The following is a 21,729-nucleotide window of genomic DNA, read 5'->3' on the forward strand; positions in this document are numbered from 1 at the left end:
GTCTCACGCGGTTTTGGGCGAGTAGAGGCTCTTTTGGCGCTTCGTTCGAAATTTTGAAACAGAAGCATTCACGTATAGAGTACTCTTGAACGTTGAGGATGGACCTAAATAGACAACGTTAAATTTGACCTTGTATGTTTGAAAACCTCATTAAATTATGCGCTTCTTTTCGAAATTTTGACACTTGAAAATCCTATGACTATGATTATTTTGGAATGGAGGAGGTAAATTTGAATCTATTTTGTACACGACTATATATGCTATTATCTACAAAAGCAGAGCAAAGATTGGTGCCCCCATAATTTAGGTATGATTTACAAATGCCATTATATCGAATTCAAATAATTGATTGGACTTCATGTTGAATTCGAATTTTTAAACCACCTTAAGTTGAATTCAAATGTATGCTAGTTCATAGCTAGCTATTTATAATGTTCATTGTGTAACTTTTGTATGTATAATGTGCTTTACACACACAACATGAACTATACTCACGTTTATATTTGATTGCTAAAGTGACGCATTGTCTGGAGTTCAAAATACTAACCCTGTGGATCAATTATGTCGAATAATAACATAGACATGCTCAAATTCGATAGAATATAGATGTCTGATGGATCAATGACCGTTCCTTACGCGCATTGCAAATATCATGATCCCATCCTAATATTTGGATACAATTTATATTTTTAATCAATGTGTACATCAGTCTTTTACGTGTAGTTTCACTCTCCATAGGCCCCTCCTCACACACACACTGACCTTCTCTCACACACATACGTGCACATGGTGTATATCCATCGGTGGTCTCTCACAAGTGCTCACACACTCTCTCCCGAGGTGTCTTTCTCGCAGACATGCTCTCGATATAACCCTCCCTCCCTCTCGTAACCATTTACGACAGTTTTCACTATCCTTTATCACAAGCACTCTTCCTCTCACAAGCATACACACGCACAATCCCCATCGATCCTTTCTATATACATAGACCTGCCAACGTGTCTCCCGCACGCACATTATCTTTAGGCATGTCTCTCACGCATTGCCTCCACCTCTCTTCCTAATTGACGAGTATGATTCTAGAAGAGCATTCTGTAGGATGCCCCTTAAAGTTAGGTTGGATGAATAGTAATATCAAAGATAAGGGGTTACCTTAGTCCGAGGACCTAGGGTTACAAATCCTAGCCGGCTTTGTCAGTGGACACATAGTCCTTCACGACTCTTCTATCTTTGTCTTGTACGACTAGTCCTCCATGGGTCTCCCTAAATGCGTCACGGGCCGACCAATGTGGTGCAGGACGGAACTGAACCAAGGGCCTCACCTCAGCCCACAGGACCTCACGCGGTGACACACCCTCTACCCCAAGGTCACGTTATCTTATCACACCCACACATACCAACACAGACACCACACAAAATATTTTCTCCTCGTGCCTCTATCCCCCCCTTGCATATACACACTCAAGGGCATCTCTTGCCGTGAAATCCTATTCGTCTCTCTCTCTCTCTAGACCTCTATCATTTCTCATGCTATCTTTCCCACATCCCCCCCGCCGACCCCTTTATCCATGCGTCTCTCGAATACGTAATACATACACATACCTCTCTAGGCCCTGCCAAATACATCAAGTACACATTCACACATGTTACATCACGTACCCCATTGATCTAAAAAGACCTCTCTTCACGTTTATTTCAGATACAACATTCCTTTTGAATAAAACCACACAAGGTGTGGCCAAAAAATTATTTTAGAATTTCTACATATATACAACATTACAAAGTTATATGGAGTAGTGTGAACGTTAATTTGCATTATTGCATGGTGCCGCCAATGATATTTATTCCGCACTATGAATTTTTATATTTTTATACTATATATAAAGTTAGTCATAATAAAGAAAAATGAAGAGCATCTCTCTCTCCATCGCATGCATCCCCTCTACGCCCCTTTCACGTACGGACACAAACTATCTCCACGTCCTCTAAAAGTACGCCCCCAGCACATTCACGCATGTTTCATCTTTCTCTCACGATATATATAGTGATGATCATTGTATTTGAAGCGAAAGAACGATACGTACATTGGACTTCAGAATCCACTCATTACGGTCACCATTTACGTTCTGTGGTTATTATACAGTCACGGGCTCACCGTACAGCTCTGTATTTGCTTAAGACACCACTACAAGAAATATGTCAACTTGTGACCTTCTGTCAGTGACCCTGGAAGAATTGGTCATAAATCAACGACCATTTGAGACCAATTGGTCAAAACCTCTTCGGGGGCTCCAAACCCTAAACTATATCGACCATTTTGGTCAGAAAGGTCGTAATTTCCTTACACGAAATGGTCATAAAGCAGACAACCTTGGTCCGCTGCCATATTTCTAGCTGATCACGACCAATATAGATGGTCATAACCTTATAAATTGTGGTGGATTGCTATGACTAGGCGCCACCTCATCAGTTTTGCCTATGTGTCATGTCCATGTGTCAATTTTTGCCCTAGGTTGTGAAGCAACCTATATTTCTGTCATTCCCAAAATCCCAAAAAAATCTCATAAATTCTTTGGGTCATATCTTCGTCAAATATGTAAAAATCCTTCCTTGCCTAGTTCAAAAATAATTCAACAATATTCATTATCCTATTCTTTTCAGAACATCACTTTGTGAAGGAAGTGCTATTTATATATTCTTGACTGGACTCAAAATTTTTGGGCACTCTTTCCTATCCAAATCATTGCGTCATGACAAAATTCAGATCCATTTGCCCAGTAAATCTTCCTTGGGAAATTTCCAAAGTTTTTGTCCACCTAGAAGCATTGTGAAGGAAGTACCATTTTTATATATCCAAATGACATGAAATTTATACAGTTCCTTCTTATGCCCAATTTATCACCCTGCTCCAAATTGCAGCTCAGTCAAATCATCTATGTGAGCCCAGGTTCAATTTATATTTTATGGCCAGATTGCACATTGCAAGGCAAGTGTTATCTAGACCCCACCTATTACCCTCAAACTTTTTGGGCACTCTTCCATACTCAAATCATTTCCACATGATAATATTCAGCTCCATTTTCCTGGTAAATCTTTCTCAGGAAATTTCCAAAGTTTCTATGTCGAGAGAAGCTTTGTGAAGTAAGTACTAACTAGGCTTACCCAAATGATCTGAAAATTTACCAGGGCATGACCATACCTATGTAACTTACCTACACCAAATTTGAGCTCATTTCATTTATCCAATTTCTCTCGCTAATTTTCCCAAGTTTCTGTCTAGAGAAGAGCATTGTGAAGTAAGTACCACTTTGGCATGTCCAAATGGTATCAATTTTCTACAGTGCTTTCCTATGCCCAAATAACGATCCTCCACCAAATTTCAGCTCAATCCATTCATTATTTTGAGCCCAGCTTCAACATTCATATTTCTGCCCGATGTGGTACTTTGCAAAGCAAGTGCCATCTACGCCCCTCCATTTGAGCTGAAAATTTGCCAAGCCAGTCTCCCTAGTAGATGATCATCCTCAGCCAAAACTCACGCCCATTGGCCATGTGCATTTCCCATACCGCTAATCAAGCACTTGGCTGCTAATTCATGTTTGAGCATAGTTCGGTCTCCTCATGAGAATCTTATGTTGTAATTTTCTTCCTGGCACCTACCTAGGGAGTGACCAACCCACTAGACATGCCCAGGCCGCCCAAAATGCATGGCAACGCCACGGTCACGCGGTGACCACGCGGTGGGCATGCGAGTTTAAGCGTATGGAGTTGGGGCCCTGGGACACCGTCCAAACCTTGACGTATCGCCACCAAACCATGTATTTATGCTTAAATAGATACTTATGCAACTATAAATTATTTATGGAAAAAAATAAAGAGCAAACTATAAGGCACGTGTAGTTCAAATTTGACCCGTTTCCATCTGAATCGGCGGAAATTTGTCTTTTTCATGAGAGGTGGATAAAAGCTTTGGACACCAAACCATTTTGTTAGTTGTGCATTAAATATGTCCTAGTAATTTAGAAAATTGATTTGGTACAATTTTGCAACAAATATATGGTACGTCCTTAAAAAAACTCATTTTAGGCACTCGAAAAATGGAAAATGAATTTTCCGTCCAAAGAAAATGAAAACTTCCTTAGGCAACATCGTTTGCCATTCCAATACGCACCCTTGTGCACAATATTAGATAATTTAAACAAACTATGCCATGAATGTGGCCATAAGATTGAGCATTTGGGTTGAAAGCCATGAATCTTCACGCACGGTAGCTCATTTCTGATAACACTTTCCTAAAAAAATTGTCATATTACAAGTTTATTATTTTTCCCGGTAACTTGGTCACATATAATGATACAATGCGAAGATTTTCCAATTTTTTGAATTTTTTGAATTTTTTATGCACGTTTCAAACTGCGGCGGGAATGACCGTTCCTAGCTAGTGGTTAAATCTTGGAATTTTTTTGGTGTTTCTCTGATTAAATAGATACTTAAGTACCTAAAAATGATTTTTGCAAAAAATAAATAGCAAACTATGAGCCAGCTGCAGTTCAAATTTGACCCAGTTCCACCTGAATCGGCAGAAATTTGTCTTATTCACGAGAGGTGGATCAAAACTTTTGACACCCAACCATTTGGTTAATAGTGCATAAATTATGTCCTATTATTTTAGGAAATTAATAAGGTACAATTTTTCAACAAATATATGGTAGGCCCTTCACAAAAAACTCATTTTGGGCACTCGAAAAATGGAAAATGAATTTTCCGTCCAAAGAATATGAAAACTTCCTTAGGCAACATTGTTTGTCATTCCAATACGCACCCTTGTGCACAATATTAGATCATTTAAACAAACTATGCCATGAATGTGGCCATAAGATTGAGCATTTGGGTTGAAAGCCATGAATCTTCAGACATGGTAGCTCATTTGTGAGAACACTTTTCTAAAATAATTGTCATATTACAAGTTTATTATTTTCCCCAATAACTTAGTCACATATAATGACACAATGCGAAGGTTTTCTAATTTTTTGATTTTTTTGAATTTTTGATGCACGTTTCAAACTGCGGTCAAAACAGCGGGAATGACCGTTCCTAGCTAGTGGTTAAATCTTGAAGTTTTTTTGGTCTTTCTTTGATTAAATAGATACTTAAGTACCTAAAAATGATTTTTGCAAAAAATAAAGAGCAAACTATGAGGCATCTGCAGTTCAAATTTTACCCGGTTCCACCTAAATCGGCAGAAATTTGTCTTTTTCACGAGAGGTGGATTAAAACTTTTGACACCCAACCATTTGGTCAATTGTGCATTAAATATGTCCTAGTATTTTAGAAAATTGATTTGGTACAATTTTGGCAACAAATATATGGTAGGTCCTTCACAAAAAAACTCATTTTGGGCACTCGAAAAATGGAAAATGAATTTTCCGTCCAAAGAAAATGAAAACTTCCTTAGGCAACATTGATTGTCATTCCAATATGCACCCTTGTGCACAATATTAGACCATCTAAACAAACTATGTCATGAATGTGGCCATAAGATTGAGCATTTGGGTTGAAAGCCATGAATCTTCACACATGATAGCTCATTTCTGAGAACACTTTTCTAAAATAATTGCCGTATTACAAGTTTATTATTTTTCCCGGTAACTTGGTCACATATAATGACACAATGTGAAGGTTTTCCAATTTTTTGATTTTTTTGAATTTTTTATGCGCGTTTCAAACTGCGGACAAAACGACGGGAATGACCGTTCCTAGCTAGTGGTTAAATCTTGGAATTTTTTTGGTGTTTCTCTGATTAAATAGATACTTAAGTACCTAAAAATTATTAAAAATAAATAAAGAGCAAACAATGAGGCAGCTGCAGTTCAAATTTGACCCGTTTCCAGTTGAATCGACGGGAATTTGTCTTTTTCACGAGAGGTGGATAAAAGCTTTGGACACCCAACCATTTTGTCAATTGTGTATTAAATATGTCCTAGTATTTTCTAAAAATGGCACTGTCTAATTTTGTTACAAATATATGGTAGTTCCTTCATTAAAAAACCCATTTTGAGCACTCAAAAAATGGAAAATGATTTTTGTGTGCAATGCAAATGAAGACCACAAAATCATCATTGTTTGAAATCATAAGATACACATATGTGCACAATATTGGGTCATTTAAACATACAACATGAGGCTAATATGTTGAGTGTTTACCCAAAATAAGAGGGTAAAAAGTATAAAAGAATCAAAAGAGAAAAAACACAATCACATATGCTAGATTCTGATTGGTGGAACCATCTGTCACACGAATCGATGACATGGCAGACATCCATCCATCCATTGCTAGCAATCCATCCATCCATCCATCTGAAGTAACCCACCGCACCAAACCCTACCCAGATCACTCACCTCTCCTCCCTTCCTTCCTCCCGCCGCCTCCCTCTCTCTCTCCCGGATCCAAATCGACGCTGCCACCCCTCTCTAACCCTAGCTTCCCATCGGCGGCGGCGGCGCCCTCCTTCCCTCGCCCTCTCCTCCTTCCCTCCTCACGGGCGTCTCCACCACGCCAAGAATCCCGGCGACCCACCCCGTCTCCACGCCCGCCTCGGCAACCACCTCCGCCGCGCGTCCGAGTCCCATCCGTGTCCGTGCCGGCTCCGTCTCCGTCTCCTTTCATGGGAGGTGACCCGCATCCGGCCCCGCGGCGGGGGAGGGGTGGCGGCGGACGCTAAGGCCACGATGGCGGTCACCCTCCGCACACCACCGCGCCCTCCCCTCACCCTGGCCCCAGGTCGGGCAGTGTGAGGCAGTGCTCCCATACTTGCGACGGCCACAGCCTAGCCCACTCCGATCTGGATCCGGGATGCGACCTTGATCTAGAGCCGTGATCCGGGATGTGCTCCTTCCTCCCTCTCTTCGTCAGGCCTGACCCGGCCGTCGTCATCGCCTCCAAAACGGCTCGCGTGCTGGAGGCACGCGGGGCCCACGTCATCATGGCCGTCAGCAACCTCGCCGCTGCAGAGGCCGTGCGCCATGCCGTCCTTGCCGAGACCCCTACCGCCAACCTCGACCTGATGGAGCTGGACCTCCCTGCACTCCGTCCTCCCTGGCCTCTGTCCGCAACTTCACCGTGCTGACAGGGGCCTCTCGCTTAACATCCTCATGTGCGTATGCCCTACCCTTTTCGTTCATTCATTTAGGTTCAGTTAGCTAGGGGCTATCAGCCATTAAATTCAGAGAAATCCCTGTCAAGCATGAGGTTCCCCTACATACCTACTACCATATGTTTGTACTGAATATATTGACATGCCATGACACTATGATGCAATAGAATAGCTAGCAGAATGCCGATATCATGAGTTTAATTGGTTAAGCTAAGCTAAGCTAACTCCAATTATGCTAGTTTATGTCTTGTTTAATTTGTTAATTGTTGATGCTTGCAGTTAATTAGCTGGAGTAGTTGGTTAATTACACACTGGTTGGTGCATGCTAGCTCAAGTGATAAATGCATGGATGTATGTTCATTCAAGTCAGTCAGTCAAGGAATTTGTTTCAGATTCAGCTGTGATGAATTTGTCATCCACCTTAATTCCTTGACACCTGTGTATCCTTGGGACCTGTAGTTGTTTGCCTTGAGAATTATTTGGTCTAGCACTTGGAGATCTTCTCTGATTAGGGCAGAGGGGACAAGGTAGCTAGATTGCTAGGAGAATCTACAGTTAATAATGAAGTAAACATTAGTCTGTAAAGGTAGCAAGACGGAAAGCGTCCGTGCATGGTGCCTTTGTTTGCAGCTAGCTGACGAAGGACAAAGGAGTACTATGGGTGTCAGCAATTAATTCAAGTTCCTTTTCATGTCATGGATCCTAGCTTGCTTGGCCCTGATTAAGATAAGCTAACTCCAATTATGTAGCTAATTTATGTCTTGTTTAATTTGGACGAATTGTTGGGTATATATATTGATTAATTGGTTAAGTGTTCATGCTTGTTTGTTAACGCAGTAGAATTTGGTGTGCTTGAATAAAATGGCGCTCATTTGCATCATTGAATTTCTGCAGAGTTCTAAGAAGAATTCTGGTACAAACGCACTGACCGTATACTTGTACATGTGTAGCCGAGGAACCTCCTGTGGGCTACTTCCAAGCATGATGTGTACGTGATGCAGAACTATTCTGTGAGGCATTGGTCGTCCTTACTCCAGAGAGGAAAAGAAGTGCTCAACGTGGCAGGCCCAAATCAGGTGATCTACCACAGAGCGATGTGATAGTCCTGCATCGTCGGAATGTCGATCAATCTCTGATTCACTGTGCGACCACACTGTGCAGGATATGCAGGGAGGTCGGCCCTTGTCCAGGGTGAAGATCAGCACCATGACGGTGAAAGACAACCTCCTGGCGGCTGGTGGTTTCCATGGGGAGCTGATCTGCAATGTAAGGAGGCCGGAGTAGGCACGCAGTGCACACACAAAGCATTTTTTCTGCTTGAGAACATGTAGAAATGTAGAGCTGTAGCTTGACACTTAGGTATTTATTATTTTGTTAGTACCTTGGCAGTGAATTCTAGCAGCGAAGCCTCTTCATTTCGAGCAGCGATAACCTGATTGGTAAACTAGTGCTTTGTGTGTGCTAGTAACTCACAATGTCGTCTTTGTATATGCACAAATGAAATTATTCACCCCGCCATTGTCATTGTTTCCTAATCGAGTACAACAAACCTCCTATGGTTTTTTGTGCGAAATAAGTGTGAAACATTGTAGTGCTGACCCAACATGTACCTAGCATTTCTGATGTGTATTTCCTTTGATTCCCTAGGCTTAACCTGTAAGCTATAATAACTGTGAAGCGGTCTGTGGGAAATTGGGCATATTGGGTTGGTAAATATAGAACTGTAGAGTTGTAGAACTAAATCGTGGTACTTAGCCATTTAAGTTGTTGGTACTTGTGTAGTACCTACACACTGAAGTCTAGTTGATTCAGGAAAACTTGACTTGAGATTTTCTTTCTTATGATTTACTGATGAAACCTTGATTCTTGAATCTTGATGTAGGTATCCCACGGCCAATCCATATCCAGATCAGATGCGTCGTCGGTTCCGCCGCCTCCGACCGCACTCCCCCGTCCGCGCCATCGAGCCAGGCCTGCTCACCTCCTTGATGGTCGCACGCCGGGAGAGCCCTCTTCCGGCAGCGACACAGCCGTGTCTGGTGCGGTACAAGGGACGCCAGTGTAGGATGCTGTCGTCGTCCATTCCTAACGCCGCTGAGTTGAGGTACTTGAGATTTCTCTCCCCACTACATTGTCTCACCCATTCCCCTTCACAAATTTCCTCACAATCAAATCGATGCTGCAGCTGCAGGTGTTCCTTGATGCTACATATGTCAGTTTCTTTTGGTAAACTAGAAACTGACATCAAAATCAATTCCTCTTTAGAGTGTGTTTCCTGTATCTACTAGCTGGTTCTGTTGCTTACTGCTTGTCGACTCGGTTAAGTACTAGTGGTATTGCTGCTGGCTAGACGGGAATTGTTGAATGATTGCCAAAGCCCTGTTAGTTCTTTGGTTGTAACAACTTAATTTGTGTTTTTCTTTTGGTAAACTGACATATCAAAAGTAGTGATTCATTTCATCTGTGATCTGTGCCATGTGACTGTGCTTTTGTAGCAATGTAATTTTGCAGAATCCACTTGATTCTGGTGCAGAATTCAATGTTGTCCAATCGCCTGGGCTTATTTCCTACTGTGATTATCATCAATAAGAGCAACCCAATGGTTTGCTTGCCATGTCTGGTTCTTATTTTGGCAGTAGTTTGCTTTGCTTATCCAGTAGTGTCGTGGAATTGTCACGGCAGATGTCCTCGAGCTAGGACTTAGTCGTGGAGCCATCGCAACCAGAAAGCTTGAAGGGGTTATGCGGGACAAGGAACACGAGGGTTTATACTGGTTCCGCCCCTTACGGTGAAGGTAAAAGCCTACGTCCAGTTTAAGGTGATCTTGATTAGGGTTACGATCGCCAGGGAGCTAAACAGCTATGCCCGGCTCTCGATCAGGTTGTCCTCCTTGGACCGCTGCCGGGTCGTCCCTTTATATAGGGAGGCTGACGCCCAGCAGCCCTTAGAGTCCCGGCCGGCTCATAAGAACGTCCGGCTCGGACTCTAAACTATACTTGCCTTATACTACAAGTCTACCATAATAATGATTGTCACTACAGGCCCTAAGCCATATCCGGGTCTCAGCCCATCTCTGGCCCATCGTCTTGAAACTTGGCTCCGGGCTTCTGGCAATGACCATCCGAAGAGTAACCCGGCCCCTCCTGGCGGGTGACTCTAAGGTCTATATCCTCAACATTAGGCCCCAGATTGACTTGAGCCGGCTCGTGTCAATCTTCAACTCTGCCGACAGAGAAAATCTCCGGCTTACCATTCATGTGAAGGCCATAACCCGGAGTGACGTCATCCTCTGGACTCCGGATAATCCGCCGTGACATCATCCTCCATTAAGTCCGTTTTTTACTCCGCCAGATCCGCAACGAATCTTTGCTTTTACTGTCTTTCCGAAAATCGAGGCGTCGTGAGGGGGAGATAACCACGCCGTGGTCTCCTTGAATCTCGCGCCCACTTATGACTCTGCCTTATAAATAGGCCGGCCCAACGCTTTCTTCTCACGCTCTCCTTCTTCCTCCTCGCGCCGTCGCTCCTCTGCCCGAGCTCGTGTTCCACCACCGTCGTCTCGCCTCCGACCGTTGTCAACCTTGGCCGCTACATCACCCTGACCCGGACCAGACAAACGGCGGCGACTCCCGCTCCTCTTCAGCTCCGGTGAGTCTCCTCTGCCTTGCTAGAACAGATCTGTGATAGAGTTCATCTGTGTTCTTCATGTTCGTCACCATAGCCATAAGTTTCGGTAGTTCCTGTAGTCACTGCCTTTGCTGATCTTAACTCTTCGTAGAACCACTGCGGTAGATGTTCGTGATCCATTTCACTTGCAAGAAACCCTCCTTTTACTGCATAAGAACTGTGTTCAACCTCAAGAACTTCTCCTGCCTCTGTTTTTTAGGTCTAGAAAATTTTCATTTCACCCGACCACTTTGATCCAAAAAAGTTACTGCAATATGTGAAACCTGTTTTACCACACTTAGTAAAAACTGCAACCCTTGAATATTGGCAGCTTACATTTCCGGCTTAAAGAAAACACACGCCGTAGAATTTCCCGGGTTAAAGAGAACCATGCTCTGTAGAATCCTCCGGCTTAACTGTAGTAAAGCCGTAAATAACCAATTTACTCTGAACCCCCTGCGGCTTAAATAACCCACCGTATCTGAATATATATCATTAGTCCCCTTCATAAGCCGCCATCGTAGTTTGAATGATAATCTCCGGCTTACAATTAACCCGGACACTTTTCTCTTTACCATAGACCACCAACCTTCACCATGCCTCCCAAGGCTCCCATCACTTGCAACTGGATGAGATCCAACGTCACTGACGACACCCTGGCCAACTTCGTTAAGTCCGGATATCTGCCCAAGAAGGAAGTGATGTCTTACCGTGCCCCTGATCCATCCGAAGAAAGACCACAGCCGAGGGACGGGGAGGTAGTGATCTTTGCGGACCATATGAGCCGGGGCTTCGCACCGCCCGGCTCAAAATTCTTCCGGGACGTGCTCAACTTCTTTGACCTTCGGCCTTAGGATATAGGACCCAACTCCGTATCCAACATCTGCAACTTCCAAGTCTTTTGTGAAGTGTATCTGGGAGAAGAGCCGAGTCTGCTGCTCTTCAGAGAGCTGTTTTATTTAAACCGCCAAAATGAGTGTGCCAACGGGCCAAGTCTGGAATTAGGTGGCATCTCCATACAGTGGCGTAGGGACTGTCTGTTCCCTTACGCAGAACCACCGAGCCACCCTAAGGACTGGAACATGACTTGGTTCTACTGCCAAGATACGTCCCCGGCTGATGAGAACCCGCTGCCCGGCTTTCGCCCAACGCGCCTAGAGCCAACTCATCCGCTATCTGACAAACTGACTGCTGCGGAACGCCAGCCTCTGCTTCCAACGATCAATAAGATCAAGGCCCTGCTAGGCAACGGTCTGAACGGAATTGATCTGGTCCGGGTCTGGATCTCATGGCGGGTGATCCCATTGAGCCGCCGCCCCGGCTTAATGTGTGAGTACACCGGGCGAAAGGATGACCCGCAGAGGCACAGTCGCAATGATCTTCCAAAAGACGTTGCAGAGGAAGAGACCAAGGCTCTTCTGAACGAGAGCTTGGCAGACTGCGGAAGAACCGGGCTAGCCCCCTTCTGCAAGACCAATCCAGCCCCAGCGGTAAGCCGCTGATTTTAACCTTTCAACTTCTTTTACATATTACCTTGATCTGAACCGTTTTAAGAATTCATTACTGTATTTCTCAGGCTGATGAAAAATTCTGGCGGGTCAAGTATGACCATGAGGCGGCCAAGAAGGCCAGGAAGGCGAAGAAAGCCGCCAAGAAAGCCGCCCCTCGCAAAAAAGGAAGCAGGCCCACTGCTTCGGAGCTACTGCAATTAAGCGACAGCTCCGAGTCAGAGGTAATCCTTAAACTTGTAAATTCTTGCTGTATTTATCGTTTGTTGCTGTCCGCCTTATCAACATTTGCTTATTGACAGGATGACACCGGCGCCAGTAACCCGGTGGTTGAAGAGGTAACGTCACTTTCCTCCGACTCGGAGCCTTTGCCACAGCTGAAAGTCCGAAGAGTAACCCGGAAAGTAAGCTTTTCACATCCATTAGCTCATCAAGACCCTCAATTTCTTTTGGAGCAGCAGGTTCACGAAAGCCGGCGTCACACCCGGGCCCGCAAGGACACCGATCTCTCCGCCGGGTTACCCGACGCAACAAGGAAGCGTCGCACTGAGGTTTTTTCTCACCTGTACCCTTTTCATTCGTTGGCGGGTGTCATCCGTCAACCACTCAACTCTTCTGACTCCAATTATCAGGAGACCTCCCCCTCTTCGGGTGACTCCATGCAGTCAAGTCTGCCGGCCTTCAAGACTGCACCCGGGTAATAACAATCTCCTTGCATTATCTGTCTGTACTTACTCTTTGTATGCCTAACACTTCTGCCTTTTCAGTCCCAGGCAAAGCTCACCAAAAGAGCGAAGAAGACCAGGTCAGCCGGAGTGCCAGACTTGCCTGAGCCGGAGGTGACGGCTCAAGAGCCGCCAGCCGCCTCCGCCCCCGAAGCCACCATTCCAATGGATACGGCGCCTGAAGCCCCTGCCCCAACTACCAAAACAATGACCGAAGCGTCGGTTAACCCGGAGGCCTCCGGCTCAGCCCCACCAGCAGACGACCCGGATGTGGTAATCACCCGGACGGAATTCGTTGAGCCGGGGAGACCGACCGCGTTGGCCAAATGCTCCGCGAAGGGGGAGTTGCTGCAGCCCCACCGGGTGAATCTGGACCTCTCCAGCTACACCGACTTGAGCATTGGAGAGCTTGTCTCTGGCTACATCAGCCAAGTTCACAAGAGCCGGGACGCCGAGATCGCCATGGTCAACCAGATCCAACAAAAATCTGAGGTATCCTTCTGCTGTCTTCTTACTTACTGCATAGTGACCCTTGTCATGCTAGCCCCCAAGTCGACGACTTATACTTGAATATGTTGTAGACTTAGGTCCCGGCTTACTCAACTGAGCCGACAGTACGTAGATAGATACGTTCAATATGCATTAGCCCCCAAGTGCCAAGTGTCTTTGCTTGGAAAGCGCTTGGGACTTATAGAATGACCGTTAATAACCCAGAAATATATGCAGGCTGTTGGCAAGAAATTAGAGTCGGACCTTGCGGATCTCAAGAGCCGGCTAAAGACACAGGAGATGGAGACCCGGAAGGCAAACGCCAAGTTTGTCTCCAGCATCGCCGCTCAAGAGAAGCTGAAGACCGAATTTGATGCTGAGCGGAAGGCCTGGGCTGAGGCGAAAGCCGCACTGGTGACCCGGGCAGAACAGGCGGAGAAGGCCCTCACTGAGAAGACCGCTGAGCTCTCCGGCCTAAAGCGCCAGGTTTCCCAAATGGTGGCTGCTATCTTCGGTAAGTCGCCTCGCCGGCTTTCATCAAGTCTGTATATGTTATGATGCATCCTTGTCACCGGCTTATCTGATCTTTATTAAACAGGTTCCAGAAGTGCCAACCTGAACCAAAGCGTGGTCACCAAGCTAAAGGCCATGTACACCCTGGTGGAACAGCTCTACACCGGGTCACAGCGTGCCTTGGCTGTGGTGGCCCTATCCAACGAGGTGCCAACTCATCTGGCCGAAGTCCTGCGCCGGCTCGCAGTTCTGCCGCAGCGGATCCAGGAGCTACGACGAGCATCCGTGAGAGCCGGAGCAATCGCCGCGCTGAGCCGGGCCAAAGCATTCCTGCCGGAGCTAGACCCGACAGACATCGCCCTGGGTTACCCAAGCCTGAAGGAAGACGGCTCAGCCTTCGATCAGAAGGATTTCGCGGCGTGTGTGTAGGCTGTACGCCCGGTGGCCACCATCATCGGGAACGACACCGACTTAACCAAGTATCAGCCGGGATACAACGCGGAGAATCAGAGGATTCCAACCCCTCGCTATGAAGCTCTCAATCTGATTCCTCCGGCTCGCCAGCACACCTTCGCCCCGGAGATTAACCCGGCCGGGTTAATCGATGAAGAAGCCCAGTTCGAAGCTCTCAGCGGCATCGACTGGAAGTCGTCAACCTTCGAGGTCTTGGGATCAACCGGAGCAGAAGACGAGCCGGGGACTTCGACCCAGCAGGCGTCATAAAGCGGCTGGCGGTTCACCGAACAACACTCCAACCTTGAGGCTTGAGGAATTTTGTAATAGACTAGGTGCAACAATTTATCTCTGCCGTGCCATTGTGCACGTTTAATGTGAAAGCTCGTTGAATTTGTCTCTTTGATGTTTCTCCGGGTCATAGTCATCCCTTTGTTTTTCCTCAACCTTAAAAGGTGCCTTTAAATATCTGCATAGAAAGGCAAATCACAAGTCTCGAGGCGGCTTACCGCCCTGAGAATCCGATGTTTGAGATAGATAACCCGGAATATGAATCAAAACAAAAAAAAACTGGTCCTTAATTACACTCTGAACATAGCCGTAATAACACACTTAACGGCCTGTAAGCATACTTCCGGTTTAAATAACCCGGGTAGTAAGGTTGATACCTTAACTCTGATTTACTTGCCTTGAAAATACCCATGATGTTCAACTAACACTGTAAACCAAAGTTAAGCCGGTAAGTGAAACCCGGCCATACACACCTTGTCATAATCAGAGTAAACTTGTGATAAATCAGGACTTAGGGGCTTCCGGTTCGAATACGACCAGAGACCCGGCCCAAAGGGGTTAAGCCAAGATTCGGATACGATCATATAGCCCCCAGTGGGTGTGGCGATGCCAATCAAGAGGGTACCGACAGCTATGTTCTCTTTGGTTCGAATACGACCCATGTGTGAACAGGAAGCCCCCAAGTGATTCTTAAAATTGTTTAACGACGCTGATTCGGATACGATCCACGTCGGTTCTCAGAGGGGTTAAGCCATGATTCAAATATGACCAAAGGTAACCTCCCAATGAGCTCGGCACTTTGCCAATCAAGTGGGTATCGACAACTATGTTCTCTTTGGTTCGAATACGACCCATGTTTGAACAGGAAGCCCCCAAGTGACCTTACTTCTTACGGCTAGACTCAAATACGATCATAAGCCGGATCCTCCTTTAAATCAGCATGTAAATAACACACGCATAATTGGAGGAGAAAAAAGGACAGAAGTCCTGCTTTATTGCTTATCATAATGTATACATGTCTGAGATAAATATGTACACCACGAGAGCCGGTAGCTCAAGTGTAGTAAGGCCGAAGCTGAGCTATATTCCACGGCCGACGGGTCTCCTCCTCAGATTTACGCGAATCTTTATGTTCCCGAATATCAATGAGGTAATATGACCCGTTGTGCAAGTTCTTACTGACCACAAAGGGCCCTTCCCAAGGAGGGGATAACTTGTGTGCATCTGTTTGATCCTGGATGAGCCGGAGCACAAGGTCACCTTCCTGGAAGACCCGGGATTTGACCCGGCGGCTATGATAACGGCGTAGGTCTTGTTGATAAATCGCTGAACGGGCTGCTGCCACATCACGCTGTTCGTCCAACAAGTCCAGAGCAACTTGGCGCGCCTGTTCATTATCCGTCTCCACATAGGCCGCCACACGAGGTGAATCGTGACGGATGTCGCTGGGGAGGACTGCTTCTGCTCCATAAACCATGAAGAAAGGCGTGAAGCCTGTAGACCTGTTAGGAGTAGTGTTGATGCTCCATAAGACGGAGGGCAACTCCTCCACCCAACAACCCGGCGTCTGTTGCAAAGGGACCAAAAGCCACTTCCAATTCGATCTTGCCGACTGGATAAGCTGACTTACCGGGTATCACACCATGGAAGATAGTGTTTGACTGGCTGAGGTTCTTATCGACTAGCCCCATACGACGGAAAGTCTCATAATAGAGGATGTTGATGCTGCTGCCTCCATCCATGAGTACCTTTGTGAACTTATAGCGTCCCACCTAAGGAGCCACCACTAAGGCCAAGTGGCTCGGGTTATCCACCCGGGGAGGGTGATCCTCCCTACTCCACACTATAGGCTGCTCAGACCACCGCAAGTAACGTGGAACCGCCGGCTCAACAGCATTAACAGCCCTCTTGTGAAGCTTCTCGTTTCGTTTGCACAAACTAGTGGTGAACACATGATACTGTCCACCGCTAAGCTGCTTTGGGTTGGTCTGATAACCCCCTTGCTGCTGTTGATGGCCCTGACTAGACTGTTGATTAAAGCCCCCTTGACCGTTCTGAGGACCGGAATTTGAGCCGCCGCCCGGGCCATGAAAGCCGCCGGCGCCAGAGCCGCCGCCCGGGCCATTGTAGCTCTTAAAGGCCTTCATGATCGCGCAATCCTTCCACAGGTGAGTCGCCGGCTTCTCTCTAGAGCCATGCCTTGGACAAGGTTCATTCAACAGCTGCTCCAGCGTTGGACCTGACCCGCCGCCTCGGGGAGGGGGCCTCCCCTTGCGTCGCTGATTATTACCTTGGGAGTTGGCGTTGGCTACAAACTCTAGGCTGCCATCGGCCTTACGCTTGCCTCCTCCTTGGTTCCCCGGGTTAAACTGAGGACCCTTGCCGTTGCCATTCTTCTTTCCCTTCCCTGCCCTTTCATCGTCTGAAGGGGGATCCTTGGTACCATCGGAATCGGCGTACTTGACAAGAGCCGCCATTAGGGTACCCATATCGGTGCAGTCGCGCTTGAGCCTCCCAAGCTTCATCTTAAGGGGCACAAAGCGACAGTTCTGTTCCAACATTAAGACTGCAGAGCCGGCATCCATCTTATCTGATGAATGTATGATCTCCTTGACCCGGCGAACCCAATGGGTCGTGGACTCACCCTCCTGCTACTTACAGTTAGTCAAATCCACAATTGACATAGATTGCCTGCAGGTATCTTTGAAGTTTTGAATGAACCGGGCTTTCAGCTCAGCCCAAGACCCAATGGAGTTCGGCGGTAACCCTTTCAACCACGTGCGGGCAGTTCCATCTAACATCATGGTGAAGTATTTGGCCATGGCCGCCTCGCTGACCTCCAGCAATTCCATAGCCATCTCATAACTCTCAATCCAGGCTGCAGGTTTTAAGTCCGCTGTATAGTTAGGCACCTTCCTAGGGCCCTTGAAGTCCTTAGGTAGATGTTCATTACGGATGGCTGGTACCAGACAAGGGACACCCCCGGTCCTGGTAGAAATTCCCACATCAACGGACGTCGTCGGATAAGCCGGGGGGGTCTGATAAGCCGTCAATTGAGGTGCCTGCTCCACCTCCTGCCGCGCTTGGTCTGTTGCGTAGAAGGCTCCATTAGGAGCCGGGCCATGGCCAAGGGGCGTGTCATGGCGTCGGACATTACTTGAACCAGTCGCTGAGACCATGTGCCGGCTGTAACTCGGGCTCTGGCCTGGACGAGGGGTCGAGTGGATCCTGTCGCGGCTGTAGGAGTACGCCTCTTGCTGCGCTAGTGCCGTCTGCAGGAGTTCCCTGACCCGGCGGGTTTCGATGGCCGCCGGAGAGTCGCCGTCAACAGGGAGAGCCGCCAGTCGGGCTGCCGCAGCTACCATGTTCTCCAGCGGGTTATCATAATGACCCGGGGGTATTGGCACATACTGAGGCGGGGCAGGGGCACCTGGGGAGGTCCCATCACTCGTGGCTGAATAAGGGGTCCAGACCCGGGCGCAACGACCCCTGGCGGGTTACTAGACCCTGCACCCGGCGTGTTGAAGAGATTGCGTGGATCGTAAACCGGCGGGAGTCGAGACTGGGCCTTCTGATGCCTCCTTCTCATGACCTCGTTGGCCGCGTTCTGATCCATCGTGAGTTGGAAGGACTGCGCCTGAATCAGCTGAGTCCGGGCGTCGAGAGCCGCCCGCTCCACAGCCAGCCTGATTCCTTCTGGTGCCAGATCCTCTTTAGCTTTTATCAGATCCAATTTTAACTGTGCCACCTCCGCATCATGCTGAGCTTGATTCGCCGGGTCAACCGTGGCGGTTAACAGGGCCGTCATCTTGTCCGTGAGATCCATCAGCACCTGAGCCGGAGAAGGCACCGGGTTTCCCGATCCCGCAGCGAGGTTCTGAACAGGCTGCGCACCAGCCATAAAAACTCCAACCTGACTTGGCGGCTCAAAGAGGTCCGGAATACTGTCGCCGTCGGAACAACCCATGAGCCTGCCATCTTGAAGCTGGTATAGCGAGTTTGATTCATCGATGGCCGACTCGCCGTCGGAGCCGGCGGCCGTCTCATCACCGGATCCAGATCGATCGGAGAGTCCTCCATGGATACACCCCACAAAGGCATGCTTTAAGGCAGGCCGGGCCCAGGCGGGTCGTGCACGCTGAGCCGTTTCGATGAGATCGGCGCAGAGGTCTGGCTCGGGGCCCGGCTCACCAGTCTTGCCAATGAAGACATGAATTCCGCCAAAGGGGACCCGGTACCCGTACTCAATTGAGCCGGCGTCGGGGCCCCAGTCCGCATCATCGATGTAGAGCTTGCCGCGACGACTCTTGGTCATCCAGCCCACAGCGTATCCCTTGAGCCCTTCGAAGCTGCCCTTCAAGAACTCAAATCCACTGTGCGCGAGCCCCACGGTGGGTGCCAACTGTCGTGAAATTGTCACGGCAGATGTCCTCGAGCTAGGACTTAGTCGTGGAGCCATCGCAACCAGGAAGCTTGAAGGGGTTATGCGGGACAAGGAACACGAGGGTTTATACTAGTTCGGCCCCTTACGGTGAAGGTAAAAGCCTACGTCCAGTTTGAGGTGATCTTGATTAGGGTTACGATCGCCAGGGAGCTAAACAGCTATGCCCGGCTCTCGATCAGGTTGTCCTCCTTGGACCGCTGCCGGGTCGTCCCTTTATATAGGGAGGCTGACGCCCAGCAGCCCTTAGAGTCCCGGCCGGCTCATAAGAACGTCCGGCTCGGACTCTAAACTATACTTGCCTTATACTACAAGTCTACCATAATAATGATTGTCACTACAGGCCCTAAGCCATATCTGGGTCTCAGCCCATCTCTGGCCCATCGTCTTGAAACTTGGCTCCGGGCTTCTGGCAATGACCATCCGAAGAGTAACCCGGCCCCTCCTGGCGGGTGACTCTAAGGTCTATATCCTCAACAAGTAGTATCAGTCAATTGGCCAGCCTGGAGCAGCTTGGTGTTGTACATGATGGTGTTAACTTTGAAAATGCCAAGTGTGAGAAAATTAGACCAGCTGTCCATTTCTTGCCTGAATGCATTCTTTAAACGAGATGATGTGCTAGAGACATGCTACTATATTGCCTTGCTATAAACAAGATGGTGTTTATTGTATTGTCTTTCATGCACATTTGGTGTATTATCTTCTGACCTGCAAGAACTATCTTCACTATCTCTCCCCGCTGCATTGTCTCACTCATTCTCCTTTTATTTACTCTGGGCAGGCATGATGTACATCTGGTGGTCGTCAAGTCAAGGAACCTCCTCTTCTTGCTGCGGCTGTCCTCCTCCCGCTACTCTGCTCTGCTCAACAGCTAGCGTCCATGGCTAAAACAAAGGTAAGACTCTGGCCGGTCGATTTGTTGAGCCATGGTGGTCCGTTTGTGGGGGTCATCAACATTGGTATAGGTTAGCATGTGCCCTTCAATCAGTGCACGGTGATGAAATGCTTATTTTGATGATGACGACCAAACTGGCCACCATCTAAATATTAAAAAGGTCGCAACTGGTCTTGGATTAGACAATGCATGTAATAGGATCCTATGGTAATGTGACGTGGTACTGGTTTCTGGTTTGCATACAAAGTAATTTGATTTTAGGACACTTCCCTTAGTTCCTAATTTGAGGTATGTTTGTTTGTTTGGTGTGTGTCGATCTCAAAATGGCGGACAAAACATGACAAGTAAACACTTAGAGGCTCTGTGTCCTATTCCCTGTTGTAGTTTCTGGATTTATTGTGCATATGCAGCACATCAACCTACCATCTGTATGTATATGCTTAGGGTATGCATGATGCCTCTGCTCTGTACAAGAGTGTATAAGATCAGTATGTTGGTAGTAGTAGGCATATATCCATGTATGAGCAGTGCATAGTGCAGTTCGCCATATTCTAGCTCATATGGAACTTCCTGTGATATTATTGGTGCAGTCCTGTTTTGTTTCATTGATTGCTTTTATTTTGTCCCTAACCATTTTGTTCTATAACATGTAGATGTTGGCCATCGTACATGTTTCGTCGCAAGCTCCAAGAAGTGAAGAAGCATTGAGTTCTAGCTCATTGGAGCTAGTTATACTTTGATAGATAGTTATATTTTGATATCTAGTTGTGTTCTTGGTGGCTGTAAACCTGATGTGAAGTATATTCGATTATAAACGTGGTGTGAACTATGTTTGATTGTAATGTGCCAAATTTGGTTTTTTTGATCTGTTGAAGTATTACTTCTGTTTTCAGTCAGTTCTAATTTAAATATTTGTTTTATTTACTGGAAAATCAAAAATTTGAAGAACATGACTCTAACCATTGGGACCCACTCAAACCCATCTGACTATTGGATCTGTCTTAAAAAAAGAAATGTAACTAAAAAAGAAATGTAACTGTTGAGCCAAAAGGCCATGGTCCAAAAACGAAAGGCCCAATTGTTGGGTCTGGCCAATGTAGCAAATCAAAACTATTAGAAAAAATAATATATTAAATGGGCTGAATTAATGGGCTCGACCCATATAGACATCTAATTGGACCGGGCTGATTCTTGTCAACGACCTTTTCATTTGGGCGCAATTTTGCCACGTCAGCTTGCCACGTTGGATCTGACGTGGCCTGGGCAGAGAGCTAGCGACCAAAACAGAAGGTCGTAGGATCAACGACCTTTTGTTTTGGTCGTTGCCTTTCACGACCTTCTCACAAAGAAGGTCGTTAATTTCAGTTTACGACTGCCAGCTTTTGACCATCTGTTTTTTTTGTCAAAAAAGGTCACAAATGAAAAACAATGACCTTTCAGCGACCAGTAGTGATGGTCGCAAGTTGACATATTTCTTGTAGTGCACGACTAGTTGACCAGTTAAATGCTCCACGTGGCACCTCTAGTGTTGCATCACATTATCTCACTACCATTGGGCCCACCTGTCGGCGTGTATAAGAATGAAAAAAACGAT

General features: G+C 46.9%; 1 long non-coding RNA gene across 2 annotated transcripts; it reads left to right on the forward strand.

The window, feature by feature from the left end:
• Window positions 1-4,955: 4,955 nt before the first annotated feature.
• Window positions 4,956-21,017, forward strand: LOC120966356 (uncharacterized). Of its 2 annotated transcripts, XR_005759873.3 has the most exons (5): window positions 6,358-8,230; window positions 8,316-8,420; window positions 9,063-9,258; window positions 20,022-20,135; window positions 20,789-21,017. It is a non-coding gene; the product is annotated as an uncharacterized lncRNA (long non-coding RNA). The 2 variants fall into 2 exon arrangements; XR_005759872.3 differs by lacking the exons at window positions 9,063-9,258; window positions 20,022-20,135; window positions 20,789-21,017 and having other exon boundaries at window positions 4,956-8,230; window positions 8,316-8,689.
• Window positions 21,018-21,729: the final 712 nt, after the last annotated feature.

This window comes from Aegilops tauschii, chromosome 6 (genome assembly GCF_002575655.3).
Source record: "Aegilops tauschii subsp. strangulata cultivar AL8/78 chromosome 6, Aet v6.0, whole genome shotgun sequence".
Taxonomy (NCBI): Eukaryota; Viridiplantae; Streptophyta; class Magnoliopsida; order Poales; family Poaceae; genus Aegilops; species Aegilops tauschii.